We start from the raw sequence: 10,953 nt of genomic DNA, 5'->3' as shown, positions 1-10,953 counted from the left end.
AATTATTTTTTAATTAATTATTTAATTTTATATTTATATATATATATTTATTTTTATATTTATATTAAAAATAATATTTTATTAATTTTAAATGAAATTAAATAAAATATAATTTTATGTAATATTAAATTGAATTAAATTTAAATATAAAAATATTATGAAATCACATCAAATTTGAGTATAATAAATATAAAATGAAATCGAATTTCAAACCAATAAAAATTTATTTCGACTCGTATGATTGTCATTCCTTGTCTCTGTCTCAAGAAAAGCTGACCTTTTTAGAAGTGATGAATTAGAAAATTTCCTTTGTTCAATTGGTTAGGCGGCTAGCAGACGCCTACCATAGGCGGCACTTGTCGAAGTACGACCACTTTCCTAAGTATTTCAGTTTCACATGGATAAAGACCGCCTAATTGCGGTGTCGTACGCCATGCCGTGCATTTTCAGCCTAATTTTGAATTCTGTCTTTGTCTGTCTCTTACTTGCTTAAGTCACCACTGACGTTTTCCCTTATTTTTATTCTTTTTCTTTCCATATTCTCTTTTATTCTCAATCTCTAAAATTACGCAAATTTTGTGGACCGCGAAATCAGTATAACAAGATTAATAATTCAATTATGATTGCTGTTGGCACCTCTCACCTCATCCAATCAACCATGATTCTTCTAAATTGGTCAACTTCTGTGGTTTTTTTTTCCTCTTCTGAAGTGAATGCATAGTCAAAGCCTGCAGAAGGCCAGGACCCCTGGAAATTTCCAGTACGGGCAAATTCTTTATTCATCAGTTCTGGCAGTAACATGTTTTTCAGGAATCTCTTCATTTTTTTTTCTAATTCGTTATGGCCAACGATGATCGGATCAGCCATGATTTAGATCTTTAAGAAGTGGAAGGGTCAAAAACATTCGGCAGTAAGATCTGAATTGACAGTTAAAAAATCAGTTTCTCCTATAACACTCCAAGCTGTAGGTTCTTAGATGTCTACCAATTCTAAGAATCACACAGTTTTTGATCTCTGGACTTTGGAGTCAATATTTAGTCATTTGAAGCTAAATGGTCAATCTTCTCTAAAATTCACAATAGAAATTATAGATTATAAACTTCAAGATTTTTTATAATTCATATGTGACATCGGAGTATCTATATATTATACAACTTAGGTTGAAATTAAGATAAATTTATTTAAAAGTAAAATGGACCCATCTTTAATCTAAATTCATATATAAATAAAATAGATTGAAATAGGGAGATTACGTTCAGACTAGCTGAAAAAAGAAGATCATGAATATGAATGAAATTATGGTCAATTCATTATTATGTAATTTGCGAGAGTAAATATGCATATTATATTCACATGCAAATCTCATGATTTTATATATGATTCTAGTAATGTAATCTAAAAGTTTTCATGCATAGACGGATGTTCCTAGCCTATATTTTCATGCATAGAAGGATGTTCCTAGTCTATATTTTTTTATTATTTTTTGGTACAAGGCAGAATAGAGTTTTTTTTATTTTTAGGCAATCTTCTAGATTATTTTTTTAAGTTTTGTATCTCTTAAGTAGATTTTCTAGAGTAATGAACTTCTATTATTCTGTATCCTTGATTATAATTCTTAGGGTGGTATTTCTGTATCCCTTAATTTTTAGTTTTGGTGGTGAACTTTTATCCTTTTTAATCCAATAATCATATTCTGCCATTATTCAAATTCTTGTGAGTTATCTTTTTATAAGTTATTCTGTTTGCAATTAATCTCCATATCTCTAACTTCAATTTTCGGTATCAAATTGGTATTAGAGCTATGGTAGGTTATCGTCATCAAGCACTAGTAGAAAAGATTGAAGCTAACACCAATGTTGCAGCAACTACCAATGTTGACCTAAGGGATGCCCTCATAAAAAAGATGCGGTAATAGATCCTTCAACTACAATATCAGCTACATATACAAGAAGAAAAAAAAAGAGATAAGGAGTCAACGAAAAAAAAAACAAAAAAGGTGAAAGAGAAACCAATCCATATCATGAAAATAACAATGATTCTGATGATAGTACCCTATCTCACCCGCGATAAGTCAAAGATTATCTACACAGAAACCAACTTCAACCTAACATATTCAATCCAAAGATAGAGATTCTTGAGTTTGAAGGAAAGATGCAACCTGAAGAATTTTTAGATTGGCTCTACATGGTGGAACACATATTTGAATACTATGATGCCTCTAAGCATCGCAAGGTAAAGCTAGTGGCCATCAAACTCAGAAAGCATATATCATTTTGGTGAAAAAATCTGAAGAAACAAAGGAAAAAAGAAGGTAAGAAAAAAATTATAACTTGAGAGAAAATGAAAAGAGAGTTGAAGAGAAAGTATTTCTCAGATAACTTTTGACAAGATGTCTTTCTTAGGCTCCATAACTTAAAACAAAGGGATTTTTCAATGGAAGAATATATTAACAAGGGAAACACGTCTAAGACCAGTGTTTCTACCAAATCTCTTTCAAATCTACACCAAAAGAAAGAAGGAGTTATTTCCAACAAATCGCCATTTAATGCTGTCAACACTCAAACCCAAAAAGATTTTAAGTACCAAGGAGTTGGGCATATAAATTTTGAGTGTTCAATCTAAAGATAGTTACATTGGTTGAAAATGAAGATCTTGAAGATGATGATGTAAAACCTATTAAAGTACGTTAAAATCTTGAAAAAGATGTTAAGGAGACCTATGGTGGTCTTGAATCTTCACTTGTTATATAATACAGCTTGAGTGATGTGTTTGTAAAGAAAGGAGACTGGTTACACAAGAATAAATTTCGTACTAAAAGCACTACCTATGATAAGGTATATGATGTTATAATTGATAGTAAAAGTTTTAAAAACGTTGTTTCTACTTTTATGGTAGAGAAATTAGGTCTCAAAATAATGGATCACCCCCAACCATATAAGCTGTCTTGGCTACAAAAAGAGAATGAAATCAAAGTTAGCAAGATGTGTTTAGTTTTTTTTTTCATGAAAAAAAAATCAAGTAGTGGGATCTTGTTTTACCTCAAATAGAGTTTACCTATAATCGTTCACTAAACTAAACCATCGGTTGCAGTCTTTTTAAGGGGGTATATGGTAAGAATCCAATTAATCCTCTAAATTTAATTTCTCTCTCTACTAATCAATAATTTAGTGAATATACAAAAAAATGGTTAAGGTATCAAACAATTGCATGAACAAGTCAGAATTAGAATTTTATAAAAAAATAAGAAATATAAAAGGGCAATAATCATGCATAAAAAACATGTGAAATTCAAATAAGATGATTTGGTGTAGATTAACTTGCAAAAAAAAAGATTTCCTCCAGAAAAGTTTAGCAAATTACAACCTAAGTCAAATGGTCCATTTAGAGTCCTCCAACGCATTGGAAAGAATACCTACAAGATAAAACTTTTCCATATTCATGGAATATCTTTCACATTCAATGTTATTGATTTGTCACCCTACCATGGTGAGAAGACTAATTCAGACTTGAGGATAAGTCTTGTCCAACTTGAGGAGATTGACACCAGAGTGTCTACACAACATACAACTTAAGATGAGACTAAGGCAGATTTATTCAAAAATAAGATGGGCCTATCTTTAGTCTAAATTCACTAAATAAATACATAAATAAGGTGAGTTGAAATAGAAAAATTACGTTCACACTAGCTGAAAAAAAGATCATGAATATGAATGAGATTGTGATAAGTTCATTATCATGTAATCTGTAGGAGTAAATAGGCAGATTATGTTCACATGTAAATCTCATGATTTTAGGCATGATTTTAGCAATGTAATATGAAAGTTGTCATGCATAAAAGGATGTTCCTAGCTTATATATTTTTTATTATTCTTTGGTATAAGGGGGAATAGAGTTTTTTTTATCCTTAGGCAATCTTTTTTATTATTTTTTCAAGTTCAGTATCTCTTAGGTGAATTTTTTAAAGTAGTGAACTTCTATTGTTCTGTATCTTTAATTAGAATTCTTATAATGATGTTTCTGTATCCCTTAGTTTCTAGTCTTGGTGGTGAACTTTTATCCATTTTAATCCAATAATCATATTCTATCATTATTCAAATTCTTGTAAGTTATATTTTTTGTAAGTTTTTCTGTTTGTAGTTAGTCTCCACATCTTAAGCATCAATTCTTGGCTTCAATATGTGAGATATCTGAAGCAAAATTTACAAGGATGGGTTATTGCTTGAGTTTTATTTTTTAAAACTAGAAACAGAGTTTTCAGTTCATGACCATGATGTACACATGCATGACTTATGCTATTGATCTACTTCTTTGATACTCTCTGCATATAATTGCTTCGACTATCACATCCCCCAACTGTTAGAACAATATCTGCTGTTGATCTCCAATATTTCAAAAAAAAAAAAAAAACTAGAATCGATCATGGACAAACCAAGATTCATCCAAAAGATAAGCAAATTATTTGTTTAAAAAATTGGGTATTTTTGCCAAGTTGCATCGGGTGTAACACAATGTATCTTACAAAGAAACACACAGGAAATGTCCATCAAAATGCAAATCACTTCCACAATAATTAAATATTTCAAACCAAAGTTACCAAAAGAAAGTTGCATCAAAGCTTTCACAATTTTATTAATGATGGCAAGAAAAATGGCTTTTTGAAGCTCCCTGTCTTTTACCAAAAACCAATCGCTTGTTTGATGCATAGTTGTTAATGTTTCATTTGACATTATTTTTCATAAATTTTCAGGTGCATTGTCACAAATATGGGGTATAGCTCTTCCAAACATTAAAATCCATGAATAATTGATGTGCCAAAAGAAGCATAAAAATGAGAAAATAAATTGGGTAATGATAGGATTTTTTTTGCTTTACAGATATGCTTGCTATATATACACATATATATAACCAGATCAAGCCTGTAGTCATACCCTGTTTCTTTAATTCTTTTTTAGTGTTCATAACTGAATATATATTTGTAAAAGAATAGAATAAAAGAAGTTATTCCATGAAAATAAAAGGAATAGGAATATTCCCATAATTAATTGAAATTTGATTGAACTTATTTATTCATTTTATCGTATCTTCCTTGCAGCACTCCTCTAATTAAAGGAATGCCTTTTTTATTAAAAAAAAAGATTTGAAACTATACATTTTGGCATTCTCGCCCTTTAGGTGTGTCTAAAGTTTTAAAAAAAATGAAATTAATAATTAAATGCAATTAGTTTGAAGTGAAAGTCAAATTTACTGCTAATACTATTATTAGTACAATTTAGAAAAAGCCATTCATTCTAAAAAAGTGTTTTTGCTTTTTATAACCTAATTAATATGAGAAATATAATGTCACCTGGCAACATCCAAAAACATCTCCCATTGAATCAAATTGACATGTTTCGTCAAAAAATTAAAAAAAAAATAATCAAAAAAAACTCAGAAGTATGTTTTCCAAAAAACCATATCTTTTTTCTTTTAATTTTTTGCATTGGGTTTTGTTTTCATAGGATCTTTCTTCTTCTAAACTTCAATAATTCTATTTACAAAACAATCAAAATCCAAAAACCAACAAATTAAATTAAAAAAATCAACAAATCCTTAAAGTTCCCAAAAAAAAGAAAAGAAAATTGACTATAAAAACCACACAATTTAAAACTCCAGTTTGAACTAAAAAGAACAAACATGATTAGTGAGACCCTTGTTCTCTTCCCTTTTTCTCTTTTTCCTCTTTTCTTGTTTTTTTAATTCTTTTTTCCACCATTACATGGTTCTTCTTTATCTTTTTATTTTTTTATTCTTTTAACCTTCTGTCTTTTCTCATTTTATTCATCACTCTTTTTTTTTAATACTTAATTATATTACTCTTAATTAAAAGTCAAAACTAACCTCAACATCATGACTAAAAACCCTTTAACCCTAAAAACATACATTGTCCTTTAAAATACCCCATTTATAATTAGTTAAAGAGCGGTGCTATTTGTATCTCAACTTTTTTTTTCATATTCTTCTACTATTAACATTCAAAATTTTACTTAAGGCATTCCAAACCCAAAACATAAATTTACTAAAAACCCAAACACTTTATTTCCTCACACTCTATCTCTTTCAACTAAAAACCTTAAAAACTTTAAAAGATTAAACCCTAAATTAAGCCCCAATGACCCATTTGACATTAGATAGCTTAAAATCAGAAATAAATCGTTTATTTTTTGTCATTTGTTTATTTGATTTTGTGTTTAGTTTCGTAAGATTTAAAATTTTAACTTTTGGCGATCAATTTGAGGTACAATTCCAACATTTCAAAAATGAATGCCTGAAATCATTGAAAAACTTTTAAAAATTCATTTCCGTAATCTTTTAAAAGCTTTTGAACATCTATTTTTGAATATTTTTAAGAATTTTTTAAATTGAATTTTCAAAATTTCTCAATGGTTTTCTCACAATCATTTTTGGAAGCCTTTAAAAACTTCTGAAAATGGATTTTTGATCTAAAATAACTTGACACTATAAGAAATATTGATCTTGATAATGTCATAAGCAAACTAGCAAATTCGGCAATAAGGACCTCTAATTTTTCGATCACTAGGCACTATTTGTTCAATAACGTTTGTAACATTTATGCTATTTTGACAAACGTACATTTGTAAAGAATCGCTAAGTGTGAAGAGGCATTCGTGCAAGCTGGCTCTTGCACTAAGTGCGATGAGGTAGTCATGCTTATTGCACAAGGTGCAACAGCTAACTTGCATAAGTGCCTTTCACAATTAGCGATAACTCTCAAATGTATGTTTGTTAAAATTAAAAAAATATTGCAAACATTATTGAATGAGTAGTATGACCGAATGATTAGAGGTTTTTATTGCTAGATTTAAACAGTATGTACCTTAAAAAAATCATTAAAGATCCATTTGGAGATTGTAGTAAAAGATATTCAATATTTTCATGTTAGAAATTGATCAAAAGATTGAAATCTACCAACTTGTACCTAATGCAACCAAGAAATTGAAGTAAAAAATTACTTTCAAAAATACATTTTCAAATAATTGTAATGCTTTCCAGAAATATATTTTTCAATACAGTGAAGAAGTTTTCGAAAATGAATTTCCTGTACATTGAAGAAGTTTCCAAAAAATAATTTTTTGGTACATTAAAGAAATTTTTGAAAATGAATTTTATGAATTTTTGATAATTTTTGTTTATTTCTTAAAATCAATTTTCAGTGAATAACTACTTTTTCCAAAAGTAATTTTACTGAGAAGAAGAAAGGAGTGTGAAAGACAAAAAATTAATTGACTAATTGGTATTTAAATAATTTTATTAGAAGTTAGTTTTTTTTTGGTGCAAATAATATCATTCTTTGCTAAAAGCCTAAAATAATCAATAAAATAAAATGATTCAGTTAACTTTATAATCCTAATTAGGGTCGGCAAATTAACCCGAATCCGTCGGGTTCCGACCCGACCCGATAATTTAGGGTCGGGTTTTTTTTCTTAAAAAACGAGTTTCGGGTTGGGTCGGGTTTATATGAAACCCGACCCGACCCGAGATATTTACTAAAATACCTTTAATATATATATGTAATTTTTTTTTAGGGTTTCTGAATTTTGATTTCATTCAGTGTTTTTATTTTTCGTCCGTCCTATCCTTCTCATCTCTTTCGATCTGTTCAAAATTTCTCATCCACCATCCAATTCCAACCATCCCACCTGTTTTCATCCATTTAACTTTCATCTATTTAGCTTTCTTTCTTCGAATCTTTCCTCTATTTCAACAAAAAAAACCATCAAGCTAGAAAGAGTAAAGTTAACAGGACAGAAAGAGTAAAGACAGACGAGTCGCAACCATTTGTAGCAAACAACAGTTTTGAGGTAAGCCAAAATCATCTCCTTACCCTCTACTGTTAATGTTATGTCGAGCATGTTGAGTTTTTACAGAGACTTGGATAGTTGGATTAACTGTTGATGATATCAACTTGAATGTGTTGAAGAGAGAAAATGGGCTTTCATCATTTGTTGAAATAAAACAAACAAAGTACATGCGATCAAATAGATGACTTTCCTCCTAGTCCAACAATAATAAAAAAATCTATTATCGGTTTCGACTTTGATTTACAGTAATTAAACAAATCATGCTTTTCTTAACTAAGGGCTTTCTTCATGTGCACGGCCACGGGGCATGATATTATGGATTCAGTTTGTACTTTCAATTTCGATTTCAGACAAAGCTGAAACTTTGCTAACCGACTGTTCTGGTTCATGTTCTGTTGTAACTTGCAAACTATGTTCTGTTGCAAACCATGTGCTGTTCGAAACCATGTTCTGTTGCAAACCATGTGCTGTTCGAAACCATGTTCTGTTGCAAACCATGTGCTTGCAAACCATGGGAGGGGTTTTGGATAAACTTTTTGCGTCTCTGAGGGAGTTGAAAAAGGCTAGTGATTGAAAATTAGGTTTTGTAACTTTTCAAGAACAAAGTAATGCCCTGCAGAATCGGAAAACCTTAGCTACGATTGTAGGTTTTCCAGGAATCTTTTAAGGTTTTTTTTTCTTTAAGAACAAAAAAAATTTGAAAAATCCCTGCAGTGTAGACTTGTGGTGTATCTACCTACAACTTTTGTTTTTGTCAAATTGAAGGTGCTGGTCATGGATTAACGGATACGAATATGCACCCTCTATGACAACTAAAAAGTCTCTTCTTTCAGTTTCAATCTGAGATGTGGAAATTAAGACGAATCAATCTTTGGTTAATTGGCTTTTGCTTATGTTAATTGGCAGCAAAAACAGTGGCCTCTACTACTAATTTCCACCTTCCACAGATTAATTAAACATAGAAATTAAAATAAAAACATTGCTTTCAACTCCATGCATGAATATGAATGAAGTTAATCATACATACTTACATGTAGAAATATGTATGAAAATGACACAAATGTATGTGTTCATGAACAGGAGTTGCATAAATACAGCAATTGTGCAAAAAATCCAATCTTTTTTTGTTTGCATATAGTCATCATTCCTTTCTAGGCATCCCAGTTGAAGTTTCTCTTTACAAATAAAACGTCAATTTCTACAAATGTTAACAAAAACTGATTGGAGGTTGTCTTCGAAAAGTTTTACAATTCATACCTTTTATATTATCCATCAGCACACATTCTTAGGACTCTTGCAACAGTCATTTGTAACCTATTAATGCCAGTGCTAAATCCAAACTTAGTGAATATAGAGATCACTGAAAAGCAGAAAGTGTATGTTCTATTAATTGTAATTTAGCATTTTCACACCTAGTAATCCCTTTGCTTTTGCTTTTTTTCCCCATCTTTTCGAGGCTGAGCTTATATACCTAGTGTAGGTTCTACACCAGTTTATGATAACATGTATGATGTATCCACCTAGAAGGTAAGATAAAAGCTAACTAAATAAATCCTTAAGATAACATATACCTCTCAGAAGTTACAGATCAACATCATACCATAGCCATGACAGTTTACTAAGTGACATATTAACTTTTATAGGGAAAAGAAGTTACAGGCAAAGGCTAAAATTGTTCCAACAGCTTGAGACTTACATGTTTATGAAAAAAAGAGCATGTTTCTATGCAACGATCGTTGTGTTCAATAAAGGCCACTTAAGCTTTGAAATTCATTCATTACATGCACATTTATCAATATACAATCCTAAACCATTTATGCCCTTTAGAAATATCTTGCTTGTAGAAATCTGATTCTCTTACATTAGTGAAGACAAATGAAGATATTTTAACTTGTTTTATATGTTAATTAGCCTCCTTATTTGGCTAAAGTTGCATGTTAAGTGAACAACCTAAAGGTGCATGCTAAGTTGTACATGGTAGGATTATCTTTTACTTTATTTTTTATGAAATAAACTTTTCTAATTTTTTTGTTACTTGGATTCTAAGTTTGTTTTTTAATTATTTCAGTAGAATTAACTCTAATTTTTTTTTTTTTATGAATGAAGGTGAAATGTCTAATTTGAGAGATAATTCATGTTCCCCAACACCTCATACTTCTACATCACATCAATCACCAATTTAGCAAGCTCTCATTCCAACATCTGATGAAAATATAACTCCATCACTAAGTGTGACTAACGATGGTACTGAAGTTGATGATAGTAGGTATAACTCAAGTAAGCTAAAATCAGAAGTATGGAAACATTTTAAAAAAGAGAAGATCAATAATGAATGGAAGGCAATATGCAATTATTGTAAGAAAAAACTTGGTGGTGCTTCTAAGAATGGAACAAGTCATTTGCGTGATCATTCAGAGAGGTGCAGCAAGCGATTTCAAATGGATATTCGTCAACAAGTGCTGCTAGCAAATCAAAAAAAGGCAGATGGAAAAGTAACACTAAAAAACTTTTCCTTTGATCAAAATGTCACAATGAGGGAGCTTGCCAACATGATAATCATGCACGAATATCCCTTATCAATGGTTGATCATGTGCAATTTAGAAAGTTTTGTTACAGTCTCCAACCTTTGTTTGCTATGCCTTCTCGAAATACTATAAAGAATGATATTTTGAAGATTTTCAAAGAAGAAAAGGCAAAAACAATATCCAAATTAGAAGCTAATGAAGGGAGATTTGCTATTACCACTGATATGTGGACTGCTGATCACCAAAAAAGAGGATACATGGCTGTCACTGCTCATTACATCGATAATCAATGGAATTTACAAAAACGCATCATCAGGTATATTTTATTAAATTGTCTTATTTTGATAGTATTTATTTTTTATTAAGTAATTATTACTGTTGAATTAATTATTAAATTAGTGTAAATAATTGATTGTTTAATTAGGTTTGAATATGTGCCAACTCCACATACGAAAGAGGTCATTGCTTCAAGTTTGATGAAATGTTTCTTAGATTGGAATATTGATAGAAAACTTTCATCTATTACAGTGGATAATTGTAGTGTGAATGATGGTGTTATTGAGTTGCT

This window comes from Durio zibethinus, chromosome 1 (genome assembly GCF_047325235.1).
Source record: "Durio zibethinus cultivar Kanyao isolate XHJ-2024 chromosome 1, ASM4732523v1, whole genome shotgun sequence".
Classification (NCBI taxonomy): Eukaryota; Viridiplantae; Streptophyta; class Magnoliopsida; order Malvales; family Malvaceae; genus Durio; species Durio zibethinus.
Note: the sequence above shows the minus strand (reverse complement) of the source record.